Genomic DNA, 26,506 nt, shown 5'->3' on the forward strand with positions numbered 1-26,506 from the left:
CATCCCAGGAGGTCAGCGCTCGTCGGCTTGTATTTGCGCTAGAATTACCACAGTTATGTCCCCTCTGGAGGCAGCCATCACATTAAAATACAGGTTAATCTAACTCGAGATACTACATTGCTCATATATGACTGGGCAAACTCTGATGAGAATAGGTTCTAGATCTGACAATCTCTGCTTGAGGGGATTTGGCCAACAGGAGCTGCCCAAGGTTGAGGCCCCTGTGGGAGCAGGCCTCGGAACACATATGTAAGGCCTTACATAAGTAATTGTCCTGATGCCACGATTGGGTTTGTTGAATATCTGGGAGGTGACTGACCTGACGGAAGTGGAAAAACAGTTCACGACATTAGGATACACACTGGTTAAAAGGGTAATAGCGAGAGGGTGGGGGAGTAGTATCGCACCGGGCGTCCATATGTGGGCGAAAGAGCTTGATGGGTGTATGCTGGCAGAAACTGAAGTATTTGTGGCGAGAGGGTGCCCCAAGAAATGGGACCGAAAGTGGTCGAACTGGAATAAATATTGAGGAGAGATTGTGGTGTCCCCAATGGTGGAATTGGCAATGCATAACCGTACAGAAAGTGCATAATGTCTATAAGATGTAAATTTATTTGCTGACTCTCTGGCTTGTGACGCATGTGTAAGTCATAATGTACTGTCCTGATAATGCACATGACTTTGTTGTATTAATAAAAACATTAAAAAAAAAAAGAATTACCACAGTTATCAAGTAACAGATGGAGCGATAAAAGGAACCATAATTGATTTAATGAGCCATTCGCAGTTTCACTGTACCGGCCGTGTGTACTTACATGTGCATGGCTTAATCTTTGGGACAAGCATATGCTACTGGCACGATCAACCAGGTAGCCGCACTTGCTGACGGGGTGGGTTCGGGGGGGCCACATGCCCATCTCACTGACCGGCAACCTTCACGCACCCCTCCCTCTGTATGCATGGGCATCGGCGGACCCAGGCATCTCACCCGGGAGGGAGAGACAGGCCAAGTTGCAACCTGAGCGAGACACAGGGGTGCCGGGGCCTGGCGGCAGCAGCACTTCTCGGAACAGTTGTTCCGAACTAATATGGAAATGTGCTGGGAGGAGAGGGGTTACAGTATGGCGCACTGAGCCTACGAACCTGCTGGGCAGAGGCATCCGAGGGCCTGGCGCCACCCGACCCCCTTCTGCTCGGGTTAGACCACTGGTGGACACGAGCTGCCGGGGCCACTTGGCTTTCGCTCTGCTGGGTAGGGTGAAGGGCCTCCCGCAAGGCAACAGGCCCTCGAGTCGGACAGGCCATGCAGGGAGGAAGCTCCTTACTTGAAACAACAGCTGAGGCTGGCCAAGCAGTCCATCCCTAAATGGACTCAGAGTGCCCAATAGCTCAGAGTATGACTGGGGCATCCCCTGACAGGCCAACCTGCGCAGTGGGTATGCTAGCTTAGCGTCTCTGCCTGCTCCCGGGGCAAGCAGACGCGGAGAAAACGGACCATCGGGAAGGGGCTGAGAGGCAGGTGCGTACCTGGGAACCTGAGGGCCGCGGCGGGCAATGCCAGGTTCAGCCTTCCCCTGTTTCACAATCGCCAGACCACACGGAGGTCTGACTGACCCTCTCCCTAGCAATCCGGAGTAAAATTACCCCCCGGTCTTGTAATCCGTGCACACGAGGTGACAAAGGGGACCCAAGGCGCAAAAGTACCCGACATCCTGGAGCCCTCGCTGGGATCGGGGAGACAAATGAGCCCTCATCGGGACTTCCAGGGAAGCCCGGCCATTTGGTCACACCATAGGAAAGTATTGCGTGCAACCAGATGGCCGAGGGGATAGGTGTGACCAGATGGCCGAGGGGAAAGGTGCAACCAGATGGCCGAGGGGAACGGTGCGACCAGATGGCCGGGCACGAAAGGGAAGCCATCTGGCCACTCTGTACCCCAAAGAAAGAGTGAGCGGGCACCAGGGCATAGGGGACCAGAGGCCCAGGGCCACAGCTGGGCCCCAGCAATGGAGGCTGTGAGGGGAACCCGATGGGTCCTCCGACCCGGGGCCCGCGGACATCTTGACAAGCAGGGGAGGCCTGCATGGGACCGACGGACTCCCGTCCTGGGCCCTTAGTGGAGCAGCAGGCTGGGGGACAGGGCCCAGGGCTCAAGCACCCGACCCGGGGTCCGGTGGGGCCCCTGGACCCAGCTGGGGCTCCCAGAGACGCATGGGAAGCCTCTCTGGGCACGCCAGACACCATCCCGGGCACCCTGCCACACAGCAGGACCAAGGACAGAGCCTGGGGTGGGGAGGCCACCCTCCCCGGGGCCCCGGACGGAGCTCCTGAACCCAGCTAAGCAAGGGGAGGCTCCCCGGGCACCACTGAACCCCATCCCGGACCTTTGGCAGAGCGGCAGGCCGGAGGACGGGGCCCAGGGCCGGAGCACCCGACCCAGGGCCCGGCAGGGCCCCTAGACCCAACCGGGGCTCCCAGGCCCAGAGGAAGCCTCCCCTGGCCCGCCGAAAACCATCCCGGGCACCATGCCACGCAGCAGGACTGACGACAGAGCCTCAGGGGCTCCAGATGGAGCTCCTGAACCCAGCCAAGCAAGGGGAGGCTCCCCAGGCACCACGGAAGCCCGTCCCTGGCCTTTGGCAGAGCGGCAGGTCGGGGGACAGGCCCAGGGCCGGAGCTCATGGCCCGGGGCCCGATGAGCCCCTGGACCCAGCCGGGGCTCCCAGGCCCAGAGGCGCAAGGGAAGCCTCCCCGGGCCCGTGGGACCCCGTCCCAGGCACCCTGCCACGCAGCAGGACCGAGGACAGAGACCGGGTGGGGAGGCCGCCCTCCCAGGGGTTCCTGGGAGTCCCTGAACCCAGCCAAGCAGGGGGAGGCTTCCCTTGCCCACAGGACCCAATCTGCGGCAGCCTGCCACGTGGCAGGCCAGGGGATGGACCTCGGGCTGGTGTGGCATCCTGGCCCGTCCAGCTGCTGGCTGAGGACCACCAGGCTGAGAGGGGTTCCGGAGTACCCTGTCCCTAGTAATTCGGAGGAAGGTTACCCTCTTTCTGGTAACCTGTGCGCACCGCGAGACTCAGGGGATCCTAGGGTCAGACGCGCCCGCCCTCCTGGAGCCCTGGCTGGGATTGCGGAGGCAAATGAGCCCTCATCAGGACTTCCAGGGCAGCCCGGCCATCTGCTCGCCCCATTGGAAAGCATTTTGTGCGACCAGATGGCCGAGGGGAAAGATGCGACCAGATGGCCGGGACTGAAAGGACTCCCATCTGCCCGCCCCACGCCTTTGCGGTTGGGCTCCCGCCTGCCCTTGCAGGGCTCGGGGGCTCAGCTTCCTTGGTTGCTCGGGGACCCCGGGGAAGGTCTGCCCAGGACCCAATGAGCCTGACCCGGCCACTTTGCCACGCCGTGGGTCGGACGGAGGGGAGGTGTTTTCCGCGCATAGCCCATCTGGTCCCCGACAGAGAACCGTCAGCCCGGGAGGGGTGTTCCGGCATACCCTGCGCCTAGTAATTCAGAGGAAAGCTACCCCTCTCTCTGGGAACCTGTGCGCACCGGGAGACTCAGGGGACCCTAGACCCAGACGCGCCCAACCTCACAGAGACCTGGCTGGGATAGGGGAGGCAAAAGTGGAGAAGTGTGGCTCAATGATTAGAGCTATGATGGGTTTTTGTGCCCACCTAATCGCGCACTGTTCACCTGGTGCTCCGCACCTTGCTCGTTTGTGTTTTTTGTCTCCACACTATAAACCAACAATTTTTTCTTTGTTATCACATTCGCTTTTAATCACTATATTATCTTTAGCATTTTCTCTTGTTATTCACAATATTCATAACAATATGCATTTATATTCTTTGTATTACACACGACATATTTTCTTCAGTACATCTCAACATTTTACATAACATGTATAATCATTAGTTCCTTGATGAGCCCAATGCATTTCGGCACCTATTTGGCGCCTTCATGAGGGGCAACTCTGCAAAAATAAAAAATACATTGTGTGAGTGTTTGTGTTTATTTTCATGGTTTGGAAACCGAGCGGAGTTCGCGGAGTTTATGAAATACTTGCATCACAAGCGGAGGGAACACAGAAGCGAGCACAGGGCTGCGGATTCTTTGCCGGGAGAGACGTTTACGGAGACACAGGTATAGGCAGTAGTCCATTGAGCGGAAGTATGAGGGAAAGATCGGGTACATGATAGTAACTCCGTGGCATTCTCTTTGTTTTTTTTAGACGGAAGTGAAATAACGAAGATAAGGTACGGTGTGGATATTTGCAAGCACATTCTTTAGAACAATGGTGGTTGAAGTGGATCTTTAAGGTCGTTTATATTTGTTGTTTCAGAGTTTTTCTGGCGAAAGGAAAAAGGTATGTGATTTGATCAGGAGAGGCTAATTTTGTTTATACAATCTATTGCACAGTTAGCTAAAGATCGGTTCTTGTTTTGTTCAAACAGAATACCTGCGGTCCAGGTGGATACTTGTATAATCATATCACCACAGAGAGGTTGTTGCTTCCAGGTATGAAAAAAAACAGAAAACACTCATGTGAACCCCCATGTTCAATGAAACACAAACGCTCACACAATGTATTTTTTATTTTTTGCAGAGTTGCCCCTGATGAAGGCGCCAAATAGGTGCCGAAATGCATTGGCCTCATCAAGGAACTAATGATTATACATGTTATGTAAAATGTTGAAATGTACTAAAGAAAATATGTTGTGTGTAATACAAAGAATATAAATGCATATTGTTATGAATATTGTGAATAACAAGAGAAAGTGCTAAAGATAATATAGTGATTAAAAGCGAATGTGATAACAAAGAAATAATTGTTGGTTTATAGTGTGGAGACAAAAAACACAAACGAGCAAGGTGCGGAGCACCAGGTGAACAGTGCGCGATTAGGTGGGCACAAAAACCCATCATAACTCTTAATGATACAAGGAGTGACTATCCTAAATAATCGCGGCACCAATTGATTACTAAACAAATACTAGTGCAGGACGGAGTGCTCCTCACGCACCCAACTCATATAATCAATGATTAGAGCGGCAGACCCTGATGCAGAGGTCTAGCCCGGGACCAGGGTTCAATTCCCCGCCTCGGCGGGTCTTGGGCTCAAAAAATTCCACGGACTGGATAATTTTCGCCTCGGTGCCTATTCTGATCATGGAGTCCCACTCTGCAACTCTGGGCAATAGCTTGTTTAATCTCCACAACGGCCCCCACAACGCTAAGGATGCCTGGCCTCCACCTTGGGGGTGCCCAGGAGTGGAGGCCTCACAGGGAAAGCCAGGATGGGTTCCACAGCGGTATTCGTACAAGCGCCTTGAGACCCTTGCGGGTGAGTAGTGCGCTATACAAGTATCAATTTACATTTACATTTACAAATGAGCCCTCATCTGGACTTCCAGGGCAGCCGAGGGGAAAGGTGCGACCAGATGGCCGGGACCGAAAAGACTCCCATCTGCCCGCCCGAGCTGAGCCATAGCGGTAGGGCTCCCGCCTGCCCTTGCAGGGCTCGGGGCTCCACTTCCCGGGGGCTTGGGGACCCCGGTTGGGCCTCAGGCACAGGGTAGACCGCTGGAGCTCTAGGGCTAGGACACCCGGGGGAGGACTTCCCAGAACCCATGGAGCCCATCCCGGGCACTTTGCCATGCCGAGGGCCGCAGCCCCCCGGACGGAGGAGAGGTGTTGTCCAAGCATAGCCCATCTGGTCACTGGTAAAGAGCCACCAGACCGGGAGGGGTGTCTCGGCATACCCTTCCCCTAGTAATCCAGAGGAAAGCTACCCCCCTTTATGGTAACCCGTGGGTACTGAGTAAAGGAGGGGAGCCTAGGTGCAGATGTGCCCGGCCTCCTGGAGCACAGGCTGGGATCAGGGAGACAACTGAGCCCTCATTGGGACCGGCCAAACATCTGGTCGCCCCATTGTAAAGCATTGCGTGCGACCAGATGGTCGAGGGGAAAGGTGCGACCAGATGGCCGGGACCGAAAGGACTCCTGTCTGCCTGAGCCGAGCCATCGAGGTAGGGCTTCAGCCTGCCCTTGCAGGGCTCCGGGGCTCTGCACCAGGGACCCTTGTCCCTGGCAGATGGACACTTGGCAGGCCACAGGACGGGGGCTCTTACACCCCAGGCCCTGACTGAAACCCAGGCCCCCGGGGCCGGTCCCTGCTTCTCAACACAGCCAGATCGATGAGATTGGGGATCCTGCCTGGGCATGAGGGACCGCTGTCTCGAGCACAAGGACCCTCAGGACGTGCGCTTGTTTTCCACACATTTTTGTTTCCAAAATTCCGCATAGAGGCCTTACACCAATGTCGCCCAGCCCTAGTATTTACTCTCCACTCTCTTTGCCTCAACCCCTCAGTGCTGCTCCTTCATAATGTAATCACAAACACTGTTGTCATCTTTCAATGTAATTCACACTTTCCTATTCATGTTAAAGAAATCTAAAGCACAATGACACATGTATGCAAATTTACAAATAACTAAATAATAAAAGAAAGGTAAAAACAATAGGTGGCGATTGGAGGAGGAAAGAAACACTGTGCCAAGACTAAATAGCAAGAAAAGAGGAAAAATTGATATAGTAGTGTGGTTTATGGCGGAGTCATGAGCTAAAAAGGAGATCAAATAGAATAAAAACCAGTTAAGACTAATCTGTACACTGTACTGTAGTGTACTTCCGATCTGGCCAACCACCATCGCCTTGGGGCCAAGGGAGTACAAAAAGAATCTCTAGTGCTGTATTGGTGAAGGATATGAAAGTCTGAGTCCAGGGCTACAGCATGCCAGACTGAGCATTTTAGGTTAACTAGAAGTACACTTCCTTACCCTGCATCAATGGGCAGATGTGCTGAAACAATGAGGGTGTGTGACGTGATGAGTGCACAAAAAGTTGTGATATTGTTTTAAAGTTACAAACTCTGTCTCCCAGTATGTAGATTGTCATCCCTTTTCTGACACTTATGAAAGATCTAAGAAAGTAATAATAATACCCTGAATATATAGGAGGAATAACGCATGCACCTATTCAGAGACAATAAGGAGGGAATGTGCAAAATCAAATGTTGAGAAATGTCCTGGGTCCAAATGGATATGGGGTCTTTATGTAAATTCCCAATTCAGTGCTCGAAGAAGATGAATCAGAAACGGGTGTGGATGAACTTGCATTATGAATTTTGGGGGTCACTTTATTTCTAAGGAACATGTGTCATTGAAACAACATAGTGTTTTTTCAAAGGGCAACAAATGATTGTCTATGCAGCAATTGAACACATCCCTTCAGGTCATTACAGACATTGTTTCCAATCTTGCACTTCTGTGGGATTACCTAATCTATTGTAGGTCTGGTAGTCTTCTTCTACTTCCATTGGCGTAATTAGATGAACACACCTGGAATTATTAATTTGTAGAGAAAGCTTTCAGGACTGGAGACAGTGTCTATAATGACCTGGAGGGTGGTTGTCACCCGATATACAGCTGTGAGAAATTTGGCAGGGAGTGGGTCAACATCTTGATGTGGACGGTTTTTGAATTTTTGCTAGGTACCCTGAACACCTAATTATTGGTATTAAAAAGGACACGTCCTTCTGAAAAAGAGAAAATACAGCATTTGTGGCATTTGGTACCATCTAGTGGCATGCCCCTGCAAGCCATCTCATAGTAATAATGACAAGTTTGCTTCAAATTAAAAATCTATAAATGTGTTTTGATGCAAGAGCACAGGAACCCTGAAAGGCATGGGTATGGGGCATGATGTCCTCTTGTACCACCACACCTTCGGACAGCCCTACACTGTATATGTCAACTACAGCTATGTGGTTTTGTTGATGAACTGATGAAGGACCAATTAAAAATTAGAATTAGTAGTAGAGGTTGCTATGAACAAAATATGATCAATAAGCAATAGTATCCAATTCACCCGCACTGTCAGTATTGCCAGTAACATGCCCAGGGTTGAGTACTGCCCATCCGTAGTACTCAGTATTGCCAACCAAGTACACAGGAATGGACCCAATGCCCCCAAGTATTTAGGTTTTTTGGCGATTTATAAAAAATATGCTCTTTTAATACCCAAAATTTGCTACGATGGTTGAACATGCATGTCCGCCCTCTTCTCCGCCAGTATTTATTAGTGTGTAATGTCAAGCCACAAAATATTGTAACTTTTTGGCTGACTACCAAATAATGATACATTTAAATTGAATTGAGAAAATTCCATCATGAAGAACTGTCATATACCCCACTCTACCAACTTTTCAGGACAGGGTAACACCTTCACAGGCCTCTATAGAATTTGGACTGGAATTTATTTCTGTACTTTTTGTCATTACAGATCATAGCCTTCTAAACCCTTCAGAAACGCAAGAAAAATAATGTCATAGCTGTCTTCTTCTCTTTCTTTAAAGGTTCTATTCCCAGAGATCCCAACATAACCTCTTCCGCCATGGGTATGTACTAGATTTCTGGTTGATGTGATTAAAGTTCAGGACTGAGTTGATTGGTAGTGGGTATCTCACTCTATCTAAACAGACTCTTCTTATGTGAAATACCATAAAGAGACCTGCAGAGCTATTCAAAGCTACCAGCCTAGTGAAAACCATGAAACTGCTCATCTGTCCATTAAACTTCATCATCTAATGCGCTGCTACACGCAGCGTCCCATAACACAATAACCTCACGTTGGTGGTCATCATGCACAACATGGAAACACTTCCCACATAACAGCAAAACAGAGACCACATCCTTCCTACCACACACCCTACACAGTGTAGCATGCTACTAATGTAGGCAAGTGCTTCAGCAACCCACAAAGGGTAGTAAATGCTATCTATATGCAGGGTTGGATTGGAATTCAAATCGGCCCGGGCACGCTAAAAAAAAGTGGCCCTCATTTGCATATTGCCTTTCCGCAAAACACTGCTTCGGTGAAGTTTTATAAAAAGTAAGGTTTACTTAGGTAAAAAAAATGCACAGATTAGTTCTCAATGGTGAAGCACACCTGAAAACAAGTGAGGCAACTTCTGTTCAGGCCCCCTGCCCCCACTCAGTATGCACACATTATGTGGCCAGCCCAGCGAGAGAAAGGGAGTGACACCTCTGCTCGTTGATAAAAGGGAGGTAATGGAGGCCAATCTGCCTCCAGAAAGGCCACTCAGGCACCCACTGGATCGCTGACGGCATCCGAACAACACAGACAACGCCCAAATCGTCCCCATGCTGCCCAAAAAAAACAGCACACAACTGGAACTCGGATACCGGCCCCACAGACATTGCCCGAGTGCCCGCCTTACCAATCTGACCCTATATGTTGCAATACAATACCTTGTGCGAGATGAGCAAGTAAGTATTCGGTTTGTAGAGATCTAGTGTTTCTAGTCTAAATCAATGTCATTGGCCACTGCAAGCATTAAAACTCCTATTTTGCCACACATTTTGTAAAAATTAGCCCCTAAACAATGTTGTGATCCGTAAAAATGGGCCAATCTTTTGGGTGCCTGGACCTATTTTAGTTTTTTCTAGTGGCCCTTTTTGACTCAACAAAAAGTAGCCCAGAGGGCCAGCATGGATGTTGCATACAACGTGAACCTTTTGATGGTAAGTGTAAACTCACTATGAAACATATTGTGCTTAGTTAGTTCTCGAAATTACCGATCTTTGGACAAACTGGAACCAGGACAGCATGTGCTGCCTACCCTGTTCTTCCTAGAGAAAACTGAGATGCCTACTTTCACAACAAGCGATCTGGATACAAGGTAAAACAAGCATTGGAAATGCAATAGGGCTCGAATTTTTTTTTATTTATGTGTTATTTTTTAAAATAGCTAAATTAATAGCTTTGTCATTTACAATGCCAATAGTTATAATTTCGCAAATGTGACACCTATAGCATTTGTAATGCAATATGTTTTGTATTTACGTGACTTAGATGTATTGATATTACAAATAACAATGGCGTTTAATTTTTTTAAATAATTAATACTTAAATAATTTATTTAATTTGTAATGGCAATAGCTTAAACTTTTGTAAATAACTTTTGTGAAGATTATGTTCAGTGTTTTTTATTGTGAAGAAAATCCAAGAACAGAAGTGAAATATTAACATCTTTTTGTGATTTGTAATAAAGCGTGAAAGCTTGAAAACAGCTTGAAACATTGAAAGAACATATTTGAACTAGTGATGCTGTGGTGGTGCCGAGTGATGCTGTGGTTGCGCTGAGTGATGCTGTGGTTGCGCTGAGTGATGCTTTGGTTGCGCTGAGTGATGCTGTGGTTTCGCTGAGTGATGCTGTGGTTGCGCTGAGTGATGCTGTGGTTGCGCTGAGTGATGCTGTGGTTGCGCTGAGTGAAGCTGTGGTGGTGCTGAGTTATGTAAAATTCTTATAAAGTGCACGTACACCGAACGTTTTTTTGGTGCTATTTGGCAAAAGGAGACACACAGGGAGAGGTAAGGGCAGCAGAACAGAGGAAAAGGGAAGACCTAAACATATGCTGAACGAAACAAATAGGTTTCCAGAAGGGACCTGAAATGGGCATAGGAGGGGGTAAGTCTAAACTCCAGAGGGAGTGCGTTCCAAAAGGAGGGAGCAAGAAATGAGAATCTAAGCCCTCCATGCTTCTTGCGTTTAAAAGTAGGAGTCGTAAGCAGGGCCAGATGAGTGGACCGAAGGTTACGGGATGGTAAATAGTGATGGAGGAGGGAGGAGATGAAGGCAGGGCCAAGCCCGGCCAGGGCTTTAAAGATAATACATCCTAATTTAAACTTACAACAATTGGCTACCGGGAGCCAGTGGAGGGTTTTTATCAGGGGGCGGACATGATGGTGCCTGGGCTGGTGGAAAATCAGTCTGGCAGCCTGATTCTGTACCAGCTGCAAACGATTTAGCTGATAGGCAGAGATGCCAACATAGAGAGAATTGGCATAGTCTATTCTGGAAATTACGAGAGCCAGAAGTGCCAGAGTAAGGGCCTCCACAGTAAGAAAGCGAGAGATCTTGCGAATCTTACGAAGATGAAAGAAGCCAGAGGAGACCATGGAGTTGATATGGGGCTTCATCGAAAGATCTTTACAGATGATAACCCCGAGGCTTTTGGCAGAGTCAACGGGGCAAGGAGGGGATCCCAGACATGTGGGCCAGAAGTTGGAGTTCCATGGATTAGAGGCACCTCCGATCAAGACCAGCTCGGTCTTGTCGGGGTTAAGCTTCAAATGATTTGCTCCCATCCAGTCACTAATTAGACACAGAGTGGACTGAAAATTATGGATGGATTGGTCCGAGGAGTTGATTTCAAAGATCAGCTGAATGTCATCCGCGTAATTAAACGCGTGGGGTAAGGTACAAATTAAAAAGGAGAGGGGAAAGGGAAGAACCCTGGGGGACGCCACATGTCAGCCCAACTCTTTCAGCAGAGAAGTGGGAGAGACGGACAGCCTGGTGACGTTCGCTCAAAAAAGAGCGAACCCACTCAAGGGCCAGCCTCTGGATGCCCGCATCCCTGACCCGGCCGACCTGAATATTATGGTCGACCGTGTCAAAGGCAGCGGACAAATCCTGGACCACCAAGGCCTGGCTGGTCTTAAGGTCCGCCCCTCTCTGCGACTTCTCCATCACCGAAAGGATGACAGACTCAGTTGAGTGGGCGGGTCTAAAGCCGGCCTGTTGGGGGTCGAGAAACTGAGTGCGTTCGATAAATGAGCTCAGAGAGTGGGTGACATGGGCCTCCAGAACTTTGCTAAGGTAGGGGAGTAGGGAGATGGGACGAAAATTACTCATGAGTGGTGCTGTGGTGGTGCTGAGTGATGCTGTGGTGGTGCTGAGTGGTGCTGTGGTGGTGCTGAGTGGTGCTGTGGTGGTGCTGAGTGATACTGGGGTGGTGCTGAGTGATACTGGGGTGGTGCTGAGTGATGTTGGGGTGGTGCCGTGGTGGAGAGGTGGAAGAGAGCAGCATAACAGCACAGCAGAAGAGAACATGGAGTTAAAGAAGGAGGCAGGTGGAAGAGAGCAGCAGATCAGCACAGGAGAAGAGAACAGGGATTTAGAGAAAGAGGAGGTGGAAGAGAACAGCAGATTTGCACAGGAGAAGAAGACAGGGAGTTAAAGAAGGAGGCGGGGTGGAAGAGCAGCAGATCAGCACAGGAGAAGAGAAGATAATGGAGTTAGAGAAGGAGGTGGGTGGAATAGAGGGAGGGCGATAGATAGAGGGAGGGCGATAGAGGGAGGGAGGGAGGGCGATAGAGGGAGGGAGGGAGGGCGATAAAGGGAGGGAGGGCGATAGATAGATAGAGGGAAGGCGATAGATAGATAGATAGAGTGAGGGAGTGCAATAGATATATAGAGTGAGTGAGGGCGATAGAGGGAGTGAGGGCGATAGAGTGAGTGAGGGCGGTAAAGTGAGTGAGGGCGGTAGAGTGAGTGAGGGTGGTAGAGTGAGTGAGGGCGGTAGAGTGAGTGAGGGCGGTAGAGTGAGGGCGTGAGGGCAGTAGAGTGAGGGCGGTAGAGTGAGTGCGTGAGGGCGGTAGAGTGAAGGCGGTAGAGTGAGGGCATGTGGGTGGTAGAGTGAGGGCAGTAGAGGCGGTAGAGTGAGGGCGGTGGAGTGGTAGAGTGAGGGCAATAGAGTGAGGGTGGTAGAGTGGTAGAGTGAGTGCAGTAGAGTGAGGGCGGTAGAGTGGTAGAGTGAGGGCGGTTGAGTGAAAGCGTGAGGGCGGTAGAGTGGTAGAGTGAGGGTGGTAGAGTGAGGGCATGAGGGCAGTAGAGTGAGGGCGGTAGAGGGGTAGTGTGAGTGCGGTAGAGTGAGGGCAGTAGAGTGGTAGAGTGAGGGCGGTAGAGTGAGGGCGGTAGACTGAGAGTGGTAGTGTGAGGGCGGTAGAGTGAGGGCCTGAGGGCAGTAGAGTGGTATATTGAGGGCGGTAGAGTGAGGGTGTGAGGGCGGTAGAGTGGTAGAGTGAGGACGGTAGAGTGAGGGCATGAGGGCGGTAGAGTGGTAGAGTGAGGGCGGTAGAGTGAGGGCGTGAGGGCGGTAGAGTGGTAGAGTGAGGGCTGTAAAGTGGTAGAGTGAGGGCGGTAGAGTGGTAGAGTGAGGGTGGTAGAGTGAGCGCGGTAGAGTGAGGGTGGTAGAGTGAGGGCAGGGTGGTAGAGTGAGGGCGTGAGGGCAGTAGAGTGGTATATTGAGGGTGGTAGAGTGAGGGTGTGAGGGCGGTAGAGTGGTAGAGTGAGGACGGTAGAGTGAGGGCATGAGGGCAGTAGAGTGGTAGAGTGAGGGCGGTAGAGTGGTAGAGTGAGGGCAGTAGAGTGAGGGCTGTAGAGTTGCAGAGTGAGGGTGGTAGAGTTGTAGAGTGAGGGTGGTAGAGTGAGGGCATGAGGGCAGTAGAGTGAGGACGGTAGAGTGGTAGAGTGAGGGCATGAGAGTGGTAGAGTGAGGGCGGTAGTGTCAGGACTACGGTCCTAGTGCGCCGCTGTCCGCATCATGCGTGGTATTTGGCAATTCTCCATGACCGAACTACGTTTCCCAGCAAACCGAGTGGCTACGCAACATAGCGACGCAAGCCACGCAACTCAGGAACTAAAGCTTGGTGGCGTCTGTTGCCGGTGCCGATAATTCTTGCTGTGTTTGAGGTCTAGCTGGTAAGAGAGAGAAGCGGTACAATCGTGAGTACAAAAGTACATTTGGAGTTGGATTTGGAGGCACCCGGCTTGGTGTCTGGTTTGGTTCGAATTGTGCCGTCTTGAGGTACACGCGGCTGTGTGTATCAGTCATTCTCTCATTGACATTATATTTTGTGGATCCAATGTTTGTTTTCCCTGTTGGAGGAGAAGAGCATCTGCCTTCTCATGCAGGGAAAATCTTGTTACCAGACGAAGTTGTTTTTGAGTTGAACATTAACGGTTTAGGGTTGTTTGGTTGTTCAACATTTCCCTCACGGTCAAGGCGGTTTGGGCTCAAACTGCTAGGCAATTAACTTGCATCTTTCTGTGACCATAAGGGAGTCAAGGACCATTTGTTTCACATAGACTTTAGCGCACTACGTTTTCTGGGAAGGAAAACATTGATGGTGAAGTAACCTACAGTGTTCCTATTTGTTTTCTGTCTACAACATTTCTTCATTATTTTCTTCAGTGCAGGAGAGAAACTACAGGGGTGTATCTAATCAGAGGGACAGGTGCAGCCCAAAACAGAACACAGAACTAATGTGGTATGTAAGGTACTGGTGTTGATGTATATGCAACCTTCAATAAGTATCAAATCACCTTATGCTATTCATTGTTCTCTTCTAGTTGGTTGCAGCCCCTGGTATTACCCTAAGCCTACCTCTCCTGTAGACAAAGACTTCATAATTTTCCTTTTCAGGTAGGGGTTCAGGGACATATGTTTTATGGTATAAAACCGGTGGTAGAAAAGAACTAGTGAGGTGGAAGGGGGGGTGTTATTCTAATCAATTGTCTTTGTCATTTCAGATCTCCCTCCCCGCTGTCCCCTTCCTTTCCCGCGCTCACGGGACTATTCTGTGAGTCTGTGTTAATCACTTCAGGCTCCGGGATCGTTGTGTGGGTGAGGGTATAGGCCTTTCGACGCAGCCCCGAGGAGCATAGGAGACGGTGCCTGAAAGGTAGAGTGGTAGAGTAAGGGCGGTAGAGTGAGGGTGGTAGAGTAGTAGAGTGAGGGCAGTAGAGTGAGGGCGTGAGGGCGGTAGAGTGGTAGAGTGAGGGCGGTAGAGTGGTAGGGTGAGGGCTGTAGAGTGGTAGAGTGAGGGCGGTAGAGTGGTAGAGGAAGAGTGGTAGAGTGAGGGCGGTAGAGTGAGGGCGGTAGAGTCCGGCCAAGGAAAACTAACAAAGGAAGCTAAGCATGCATGCAGAGAGGCGAGTGAGAGACTAGCGCTGCCTGGTCCGTAGACATTAGAATTGAAAGTGCGTGGCAGAAGTACAGGCTACCTGACTCTTCCCACGCACCCATTCAGTTGTTGGCCTCTCAGCTGAGTCTGCCAACTAGACAAACAAGAAAACTGAGACAACATATTTAAATAGCTAAGAAGGGAGTCAGAATAGGGAAGGGACCCGGGGGTGATTTGTAGCTATGTTTGGCAATCCTACTCATTGCATCACTTCTGCCGAATGAAAAATAAGTGGAAATAATAAGCGAGTACAGCACAAACAACAATCACTACTAGAAACGCAACAAACTAGTTCCGAGAAAGAAGGACTGTTTCCCACTCTATATAAAGGAAGTAGCTTCTGGCACAACACAAGCCCCTGTGAATTAGCAACATCTGGGTGTCATCTGACCGTGCTAGCAGCCTTCCAGCAAGGCAGCGCAGGAAACTCAATGAGGGAAAGCTAGAAGACATTCAACCAGGGAGCTGAAAGGCGGACCGAAACACGCAGACTGCATCTGCGGGTACACCAGGAGAAATAATCAGAAAAGATCAGGGTGAAGAAAAGAGAGAGCTCGGTCTTGTTTGTTTGGTCAGCTTGCTTTCCAAGCTACAATACCAGTTAAAAAACTAAAATAGTTTCAAAACGGGACCATTACTGGGTATGAAATCTTTCCACCAGCTTACGACAGCTGTTAGTGAGATGTGGCCAACAAAGTAAAATAAGAATAGTTATACATTCTTTGCTGCTTGAGTATCTTGCATAAAATAGGCATGAAAGCATTATTTGCGCTGTCATCGTACGTTCTTTGTGGAGAGCTGCGTGACTGAAGCCAGTGAAGAGCAACAGGCTGACCTACAGTCTTGGAGAGTGGCACATGATCAACGTGTTTGTTCATGTCCCCTGTGGAGGGAGACCATGCGTTGCTTTAGGAAAAAGCACCTTTCCGGTGTCTGCACTAAACGCCTCTTCGCCTAAGCAGCGAATGACGTTTTATCCTTTCATCAAAGGTAACATGCGTTGAAGACTGGCTGTGAAAAGACAACGTAGCATGCTTTAATAGATCTCCAATGAAGGGATAATGCGTTACTATTGTAGGGGATGTCTTAATGGTACCGATAGCATTCGTGTTAACCAGCATAAAGCGAGACACAGTCTGGCGGTCGTGTAAAGTGAAAGTACGGCCGGCCTGGGCAGTGAAAGGGGAGGAGGGAGGAGAAATGCGAGTCACGGCAGCAGTAGCCTTTGATGTGCCGTCCGGCCGTGCAGTGAATAATTAGGGGAGGAGAAATGCCGGCTGCGGAAAGCTTGAGATGCCTGTGGGAGGGAGGCTGGTGGCTTTGATGTGCACACGCTTTTTGCCAATGCGCTTGCGCATTGGGCTTGTTTTTCTCGGGCACAGCAACAAATCGCCGAGATGGTTAAGCTCTCGTTAAGCCACAATACAGCTCGCCAACTATGCGCAAGCGCATTAGCAGGCGAGCCCTAAAAAACTTGGGTGAAGCGGTGTAACTTTATTGCCACCCAGTGGCAGAAAATAAGAACCGTCATTTAAAACCGTGCTATATACTAGAGGGGCAGATTTATGAGTAAGGCTCCCAGTTAACAATTTGTACAATTTTTTACAGATAAATACAGACAGAAAACAATGTGTTTCCTGTCTGTACTTATTTTTTAAAGCGGAAAAATACTGAAAAGTGTGCTTTTTGTGATTGACTCTCAGCTGTCTTTCATGAATTCAGGCAAAAACTGAGCAGGTAGACAGATAAGATAGGGAGTTACAAAACAGGATGAGATTTCCTTAAATACAGGCATAAGGTAACATATGTGTGTAGTATAAATTTAATATGCACCTATGGGTGCAGAGTTACATGTGGCTGTTTAATTTGCTAAAACGCGACAGGCTTCCACGTATGAGTGCACATTTTAAAGTTAAATAAATGTGGAAATATTCCATTTTAAGACTCCATTTATTCTAAAAACACAAAATAAATATGGATAAATACCACTAAGAGGAACAAAAAATAAAGATGGATAAATATAGATGTAAATGTTAAAAAAAAAATAACATAAAACCGGGAGCCCTATTTATTAGTCACTTTGCATCGCTTCTGCACCACCCAACGTGGTGTAGGAGCGACGCAAATGTAAAATGCAATTTATGAAGCCTGCATGGCTGCTTTTGTTGAAAGCAGTTCCAAGCATCAAGATGCAGAGGTGAAGGAGCTTATCAAATTCCAGCTTCGCCATAACAACAGCCCACGTTAATTGGCCATCAGCCCTCTTTTTGTAGTAGTATCCTGGCTGGGAGCTATTGAGAGTCTCACATCTAGATGCAATGGAGGGGAAACAAAGGCTCACATCTTATCACTTCGCAGGCACTTAACACAGAATTGCCTTTGACTTTGTCCTGTATATAGGAGATATGCATGCACTGTTAGAATGCAACAAGAACAACTGATGGACAGAATGCAGAACAATATCATACATTCACCCCAGTACATAGATCTGGGCCTAAATCCATAATTTTTTGCTCCCCATGCCATTCCAGTTGGACCCCAGCCATATGCAAAGCAGTCTTGACCCTGCGCCCAATGGGAACAGTCCAGCCCCTACTGCCAGGCCAGGTCTTACCTGAACTGGAAACAAGCATCCTAGGACCGGTTTCGGGGTTTCACCCCTTATCAGCCAGAATAGCTTGATTCCAGTGGCATGGAGAGCACAGGATCCAGGTCTGGGCATACTCGTCCAATTCAGGCTGACAAATGCGAAAAGAATAATTGATGGACAGAATGCAGCACAATGTCATACATTCACCCCAGTACAGATATATGGGCATAAATCCATCGTTTTTTGCTCCCCATACCATTCCAGTTTGAACCCAGCCTAAAAAACCATGATGGATTCAACCCACAACTGTGACAGTGGTGAATGTCTGAAAAGTTTCAGCACTCCGTCCATCACCTCTTTGTGTTTGCTTTGTTCGCCCTAAGTTGGCAGGGTATGCTTATACGTGGGTCCCTTGTTCAATTTGCCACTGGATTCATGCTAGCCTGGCTGATGAGCGGTGTTACCCCAAAATCGATCCCAGGATGTTTGTTTTCAGTTCAGGGAAGACCTGGCTTGACAGTTCGGGCTGGACTGTTCCCATGAGGCACAGGGTAAAGACTGATTTGCATATAGCTGGGTCTGAACTGAGGTGGCTAAGTGAGCTAAAGAACAATGTTGGATTCAACCCAGATCTGTGACTGGGGGTGAATGTATGAAAAGTTTCAGCACTCCGTCCATCACCACCTTGTGTGTGCTTTGTTCACCCTAAGTTGGCAGGGTATACCCAGACGTGGGTCCCTTGCTCACTTTGACACTGTATTCAAGGTAGCCTGACTGATGAGGGGTATTACCCCGAAACCAGTCCCAGGATGCTTGTTTCTGGTTCAGAGAAGACCAGGCTTGGCAGTTCAGGTCTGGACTGTTTCCATGAGGCACAAGGTCAAGACTGATTTGCATATAGCTGGGTCTGAACTGAGGTGGTGAAGTGAGCTAAAGAACAATGATGGATTCAACCCAGATCTGTAACTGGGGATGAGTGTCTGAAAAGTTTCAGCACTCAGGCCATCACCTCCTTATGTTTGCTTTGCACTGTTAGAGTGTCAGATGTGTTGGTCGCTCCAGTATTTACACAAATAACAATTTAAATACCACTATTTTGTTTTATTTCTTTTATAGCGCTTTAGTACTACAGTAGTGCTAAAGCACTATAAATGAAATAAAACGAGTGGTATTTAAATTGTTATTTGTGTACGTGTGATGTAAATTTATGAACTGCAAATAACAAAAGAATCTCTTTTTTAAAAGCAGTAACCCATTTACATAAAATAAAAATCTGTCATTTGAGTGTTACATAATTTAATTTGCAGGAGACATATTAACCCTCTATGAAACTTTGATTCAAAACTAGAACTAGACAAAACACAGATCTCTCAATCAAATAAGTTATTCTCCAGAGTTATCTTACCAATATTATTATTCCCAAAGATTTATCTGGCACACAAAGATCTCTGCAACAGGTACCTTAACCCCATAGGATATCACGTAGAGGTGGAAACAGAGAACGAAGACTAAGGCAACTTGAAACCACCATGATTTTGGAGTTTGATAGTAAATGGCCCAACGGGTTGAACAATTCAGAGGATATGTACAATTTCTTATGAACAGCATTTCCCCGTTTTTAATTCCATAGTGATTTCAGATTAGGGTGCCAAGTATTTTATATTGTCGTGATCTCTATTCTCTCTGTCTATTCTGGTATTTTCGTATTTTTTGTACTTTTGCAACTTTGTATTTTTATATTCTATTTATTAGCAACTTTGCACATAGCATTTTTGCACATGGATCAGAATATGTAAAGAACCTCTTGCATTCGTTGTATTTTATTGTTCGCCTAAAAGATTTACTGGTATTTTCCAGTTATGATATTTTGAAAGGCTCTCGTTCAAACTGCTAGGTCACTTATAAGTTTTTCCTCTTTATGTTCAGTAAAGTAGTGGAATATGAGTAACTTTTTCAAAAACATAGAGAATTAACTATTTTCTATGTTTTCTCCACTATTTTCTACTGCCTCTTTTTTCCATTTATATATTACAGTTCTTTTCACTTTTTTAACTGTGATGATGAGACTGTGTTATTTAAATGATTTTTAACATTTAGTAAGGTGTCATACCTGATGCTAATGTTATTTATAGACATATACAATATTTATCATACAGTTAGCTCTTTATAGCACTTTTTGCACAATTCTTCCTATTTTGCACTTTTTTGCACAGTTTTGCACATTGACCATTCCTTGCTGCTAGCCTTAATAAGAAAATTTGTACCATATGCCCACAAGTAGTTTATCAAGTTTTACTATCCATGGTTAGTCATGACATTAATTGATTGTCTTTGATATAACGATACATATATTCATATGTATAATGATTTTTAGGATTTATCCTTTGTTTTATTGAAATTATTTATTGTATTTATACAGATATATAGTTTTACAATTTGCATTTATGCTTTTAAATGTTTGCCAATACTGCTAAATTCGTTTTTATATCGGACTGCAGTAGAATGCTATATCATTTTGCCTGGAGAGTAGTATTTTTTCTGTGTCTAGTGATCATGTGATCGGCACTGAGGTGATGCGTGGGAGGGTACCTCTTTAAATACTCTAACATGGCGTTTGGTCGATGTTCTCCGCTTGCGAACAAGGGCTCTCGAGCCCGAAACACGTCATTGCTGTAACTTAAAATAAAAATCTTCACTTACCTGATCCTGTGGTCGGTCTTCCTGCTTCGCCACCTACGGGATCGGAGGTTGCTGTGGAGCTGATATATATATATATATATATATATATATATATATATATATATGTATATATATCCAATACACACAGGTAAGCCCAAAAACGAAGAGAAGCCTCAAGAAGTTCATTGGCATTCATATTTATTGATTCCACAGCTTGCCAGCAGACAGTCAAACCCCTGCAGTCTTCAGTAAATAAAATCCGCCTGACGCGTTTCAGGAACTCTGTCCTTTCATCAGAGGCATGTTCAAAAAGATTACGAAGCAGTTTTTGGGCGCGCACACTTGTTAAATGTCAGCACCTGCCACAGTGGGCGTGGCCTTTCGCTAGGCCTTCTGGCCCTTGTAGTGCGTCTACCCTCTTCCCCGAGTGGGGCAGCTTGCAATTCCTCACATTTGGAACAAATTTCATCCGTGTGGAAGAAGCTGTGCACTGGATGCCGTCTGCCCTGCTTTGTGGGTGTGAAATCATGCCCAAGGCAGCACCACCTGTACTGGCGCCTTACTTGCCTTCTTTCCATTAATGCAAGCCAAGATTCACAGCCTGCATGAACCCGCCTCCAAGCGGTGGGCTTCTCTTCACGGCCTGGCAACAGCTGTAATTCAATCCAACAAACACAGGTAAGCCCAAAAACGAAGAGAAACCTCAAGAAGTTCCTTGGCATTCATATTTATTGATTCCACAGCTTGCCAGCAGACAGTCAAACCCCTGCAGTCTTCAGTAAATAAAATCCGCCTGACGCGTTTCAGGAACTCTGTTCTTTCATCAGAGGCATGTTCAAAAAGATTACGAAGCAGTTTTTGGGCGCGCACACTTGTTAAATGTCAGCACCTGCTATAGTGGGCGTGGCCTTTCGCTAGGCCTTCTGGCACTTGTAATGCGTCTACCCTCTTCCCCGAGTGGGGCAGCTTGCAATTCCTCACATTTGGAACAAATTTCATCCGAGTGGAAGAAGCTGTGCACTGGATGCCGTCTGTCCTGCTTTGTGGCTGTGAAATCATGCCCAAGACAGCACCACCTGTACTGGCGTCGTACTTGCCTTCTTTACATTAATGCAAGCCAAGATTCACAGCCTGCATGAACCCGCCTCCAAGCGGGGGGCTTCTCTTCACGGCCTGGCAACAGCCGTAATTCAATCCAACAAACACAGGTAAGCCCAAAAACGAAGAGAAGCCTCAAGAAGTTCATTGGCATTCATATTTATTGATTCCACAGCTTGCCAGCAGACAGTCAAACCCCTGCAGTCTTCATAAATAAAATCCGCCTGACGCGTTTCAGGAACTCAGTCCTTTCATCAGAGGCATGTTCAAAAAGATTACGAAGCCGTTTTTGGGCGCGCACACTTGTTAAATGTCAGCACCTGCCACAGTGGGCGTGACCTTTTGCTAGGCCTTCTGGCCCTTGTAGTGCGTCTACCCTCTTCCCCGAGTGGGGCAGCTTGCAATTCTGCTTGTGTGCAAGTTGTGCCCATTAAAAGATTTCACACAAGAACAACACAGGTTCTAGGCTCCTAACCCAGCAAGGCTAAGCCCAATGCAAGTAATAAACAACACAAATGCCAATACTGGACTCCACAATATAATTATTCTTTACCACCTATACGAATAAAACATATAATGGTCTGTTTAATTTAACGTCACTAGTTTATTTTGTATTTTTTACCATTAGTCAAACCACTTTAGACTCTTTATCAGAACCGATTTTTGTGCATATACAGAATCTACAATAGAAAACAATAAAAAACAATAATCAGCACTCACTATACATATTTACAACTCATCCACTCCAAACTTTGGCCAGCATTCATCCTTCAGTCACACAGAAACGGACTTACAACATAAATGTGGACCTTTGCCAACAGTACAAATTGAATGAACAATTTATGAATCCTGGTTGAGATCACGATGGGACCATGTTACATTACAATATTCAGAAATAGAACTTGATTTCCTAGTTTCCTAACACAGTCCTTCTAATCTTTTATCATTGGCATAGGGCCAGGTAAGGGTCGACGCGTTTCGAAGCCCCCAATTGCGGGGTTCTCCTCAGGACCAAACAATTGTATATAAAGACAAAAGGGAACAGTGCCAAATTAAGTCACCTATTCGTCAAGCTGTACTCTACTTAAAAACAACACGCAACCACCATCCGGCTCACTATCGCCTACCTTAACTCTAGTAGAATGGATATCCCTGGGGGGTCATGCGGTGTAATCACAGATTTCTAGACATGGAACATAATTACATGGAGACATTTACTACTGTGATCCTCAGGTTGACAAAAAACTGTAAAACAGATACAATGTGCAGCACCCACCTTAATGCCGATGTATAGTGGTGAGCTCTATGTGGAAAAAAGGAGACTGATTCAGGCATGGACGGAGATGATCACATTAAAATATCTACTTGCTCGTCGCTGCACTGACCTTAGATGAAGCTGAAAGAGGTCGGATTGCCTAAAAAACGAATGTGCGGCGAGATTTAGTACCAAACTCAAAGCCGGCTTGAGCTACAGTATCTAAACATGGGGTTGCTCCCGTGTGTTGTGCTTACCCGGTGTCCACTTTGTCGTCTCCACGCCGGGTTGAATAGTTGTCGGGAGTGATTACTTCCTAAGCGTTCTATGACAAAAACAGGAAATACGATGAAGCAATCACAGGGAGCGGGTATAGTCTTGCCAAAAGTCCACTTCCTTCCTTGTCTTAACTTACGATTCTGTCCATTGCGTTACTCCGTGAATCGTCCATTAGTTTGCCGGGCGCTACCGGCTTCAAAGTTTATGACGCGTATATCCGGTCACGTGATCGGGTATTCCTTAAAGTGCCAGCGCCTTTTCATTTATGTCGAATTTAAGGACGCAAAGTTGGACCGTCCTCGGACCAGGCAAGCCTTCCGTTCTAATTGCTTGAGCTAAATTGAGGACAACAGCCACGAACAACTCACATACCGGTCTTTGCCTTGATGTCAAAGAGGCCTTGCTGCCCAAATAGTACTGCATAAAATACTCTGCTAGCCTGAGAGTTCCAATAGAAAATCGGCTCGAGCCGGCTACTCATCATTTATCCTGTCCCGGTGACAATAGATGGTAAAATATGTGCAGACCTACTATACCAATGGGAGTGCCTCTCAACTAACATCGGTTCATTTTCATGTGGTCAAGTAGGGAAAAGGTTAAGTTCCATTGGACTACCTAAATATCCTGATAACTCCTCCAGTTCACAACCAATGAATATGGGGTGTACTGATCAGTTCCACGTTTTTAACAAAAAGTTTACAGCTTGCCAATAGCCATCCATGCCTCCTTAGATAGGTGCCATTTCTCAGGGAACCCCTTGGAAAATCTCCGAAATCTCGTTCAGGCCATTGACGGCGGTATTATACTTCATAATCAGTAGTGCCTCACGCTGTCCCAAACTCAACTCCATGTCACCTCCTCTGGGGTCCTGTTCAATTTTTGAGATGATCGTCCAGCGTAAATCCTCCTCTTTATGTTGTTTTGACTTCCAATGTTGAACCAATGGTGCATTAGGCACCTCTCTTCTTATTCGGGATTTGTGCTGCGTGATCCGCTGGCATGCCTCCTGTGAGGTTTTCCCAATGCATAATTTGGGACAAGGGCACATGATACCATAAATCACATTTCTTGTTTGGCAATTTGTACATTTCTCGTGTTTCCAGTATATTCCATCAAAACTGAATACTTCCCCTTCCTCCGTTTGGGCACAGCATGTACAATTCCCACATTTATGATGTCCCTTTATTGCGGGTAGCCCCAGCATTCCTCTTAATGTGGGTTTGATCTCATTTGGTAAGGTTGCCCGCACAATGTGATTTGCCACACTCTTTTCTTTTTTAAATGCGAACAACGGTGGTTCCTGAAGATCGCCATGTAGATTCTTTACCAGATGCCAGTTCTGTGTTACCATTTTTTGCAGTTGGTGAGAGCTAGGGCCAAATGTAGTCAGACACACAATCCTCTTAAGGTCTGGTCGTTCCTTCTTTTGTAACAACGTTTCACGAGGAGTCCACCACGCTCTTCGCATTGAACGTTTTAATAGTTTTTTTGGGTAGCCTCTTTCACATAGCCGTTCTGTTAAAACCATTCGCATGTTTAAAATATTCGTCTTTGTTGGAACAATTTCGTCGAATTCATAGGAATTGACTAAAGGGCAAGTTTTGCTTGAGGCTTCTCGGGTGGTGGCTTGAGTAATGGAGGGCCTTGTTCCTATCCGTTGATTTCCGAAACAGTGTTGTACCCAATGCCCCTTCCGTTGCATACACTTCTACATCTAAAAATGTGATCTTTTTATTAGATGCAGTGTGACTGAATTTGATGTCTTCGGTCCTCATGTTGAGCCATGTCACAAAGTCATTTAGTCTCTCTTCGGTCCCTGTCCAGATAAGGAATACATCATCGATGTATCTGATGGTATGTGAGTTGTTCGTGGCTGTTGTCCTCAATTTAGCTCAAGCAATTAGAACGGAAGGCTTGCCTGGTCCGAGGACGGTCCATCTTTGCGTCCTTAAATTCGACATAAATGAAAATGCGCTGGCACTTTAAGGAATACCCGATCACGTGACCGGATATACGCGTCATAAACTTTGAAGCCGGTAGCGCCCGGCAAACTAATGGACGATTCACGGAGTAACGCAATAGACAGAATCGTAAGTTAAGACAAGGAAGGAAGTGGACTTTTGGCAAGACTATACCCGCTCCCTGTGATTGCTTCATCGTATTTCCTATTTTTGTCATAGAACGCTTAGGAAGTCATCACTCCCGACGACTATTCAACCCGGCGTGGAGACGACAAAGTGGACACTGTGTAAGCACAACACACGGGAGCAACCCCATGTTTAGATACTGTAGCTCACTTCGGCTTTGAGTTTGGTACTAAATCTCGCCGCACATTCGTTTTTTAGGCAATCCGACCTCTTTCAGCTTCATCTAAGGTCAGTGCAGCGACGAGCAAGAAGATATTTTAATGTGATCATCTCCGTCCATGCCTGAATCCGTCTCCTTTTTTCCACATGGAGCTCACCACTATACATCGGCATTAAGGTGGGAGCTGCACATTGTATCTGTTTTACAGTTTTTTGTCAACCTGAGGATCACAGTAGTAAATGTCTCCATGTAACTATGTTCCATGTCTAGAAATCTGTGATTACACCGCATGACCCCCCAGGGATATCCATTCTACTAGAGTTAAGGTAGGCGGTAGTGAGCCGGATGGTGGTTGCGTGTTGTTTTTAAGTAGAGTACAGCTTGACGAATAGGTGACTTAATTTGGCACTGTTGTCTTTTGTCTTTTTATAGAATTGTTTGGTCCTGAGGAGAACCCCGCAATTGGGGGCTTCGAAACGCGTCAACCCTTACCTGGCCCTATGCCAATGATAAAAGATTAGAAGGACTGTGTTAGGAAACTAGGAAATCAAGTTCTATTTCTGAATATTGTAATGTAACATGGTCCCATCGTGATCTCAACCAGGATTCATAAATTGTTCATTCAATTTGTACTGTTGGCAAAGGTCCACATTTATGTTGTAAATCCGTTTCTGTGTGACTGAAGGATGAATGCTGGCCAAAGTTTGGAGTGGATGAGTTGTAAATATGTATAGTGAGTGCTGATTATTGTTTTCATTGTTTTCTATTGTAGATTCTGTATATGCACAAAAATCGGTTCTGATAAAAAGAGCCTAAAGTGTTTTGACTAATGAGAAAAATACAAAATAAACTAGTGACGTTAAATTAAACAGACCATTATATGTTTTATTCGTATAGGTGGTAAAGTACATTAAAAGATTGCAACACATATCTGCTGGAGGCTCTTTCCTTGGGGCAACCTTTTTCGTTGGATATTAGCGGCTGTGTCCGGCCGCGGAAAGAAGCCCACTGCCAGTTGAAGCGGGCCTAGTTGGCGCCAGGGAGGTGCCAGCGCTATTGGGGAGGCAGTATGCAACGAGTCACAACAAGAAAGCGGAGCGAGAAGTAAGCATAGTGCGCATCAATCCACATGGACTAGACATTTTATTTAATTTTGGATTCAAGATGGACTCACTTGAGAATTAAGCTCCTGCACTACGAGAACCACAATTACATGCGAATGGTCATGCCCACATGGGCGGGGTCTCTGAATTGAAAAGTGCATGGAGCCAATCTGTCTTGTTGTTCAAGCACCTCAGCCATTGAAGAAGGGGAGGCGGTCCCCGAAACGCATCTGGCTGGTTGGAAATACAAGCTGATGTTGTTACCTGTGCTGCTGCTCGTGTGCAAGTTGTGCCCAT

The 26,506-nt window shown here is 47.0% G+C and overlaps 1 long non-coding RNA gene and 1 pseudogene across 1 annotated transcript in view; both read right to left on the minus strand.

Moving 5' to 3' along the window:
* The window catches only part of LOC147730432 (18S ribosomal RNA), a 2,407-nt pseudogene extending 1,535 nt beyond the window's left edge, over nucleotides 1-872 (minus strand).
* LOC147730429 (uncharacterized) overlaps nucleotides 1-26,506 on the minus strand; it is a 176,817-nt gene that overhangs the window by 135,584 nt on the left and 14,727 nt on the right. The gene's annotated exons all lie outside the window — the stretch shown is intronic.

The sequence above is a fragment of the Lissotriton vulgaris genome, chromosome 2_1 (assembly GCF_964263255.1).
Source record: "Lissotriton vulgaris chromosome 2_1, aLisVul1.2, whole genome shotgun sequence".
In the NCBI taxonomy this organism is placed as follows: domain Eukaryota; kingdom Metazoa; phylum Chordata; class Amphibia; order Caudata; family Salamandridae; genus Lissotriton; species Lissotriton vulgaris.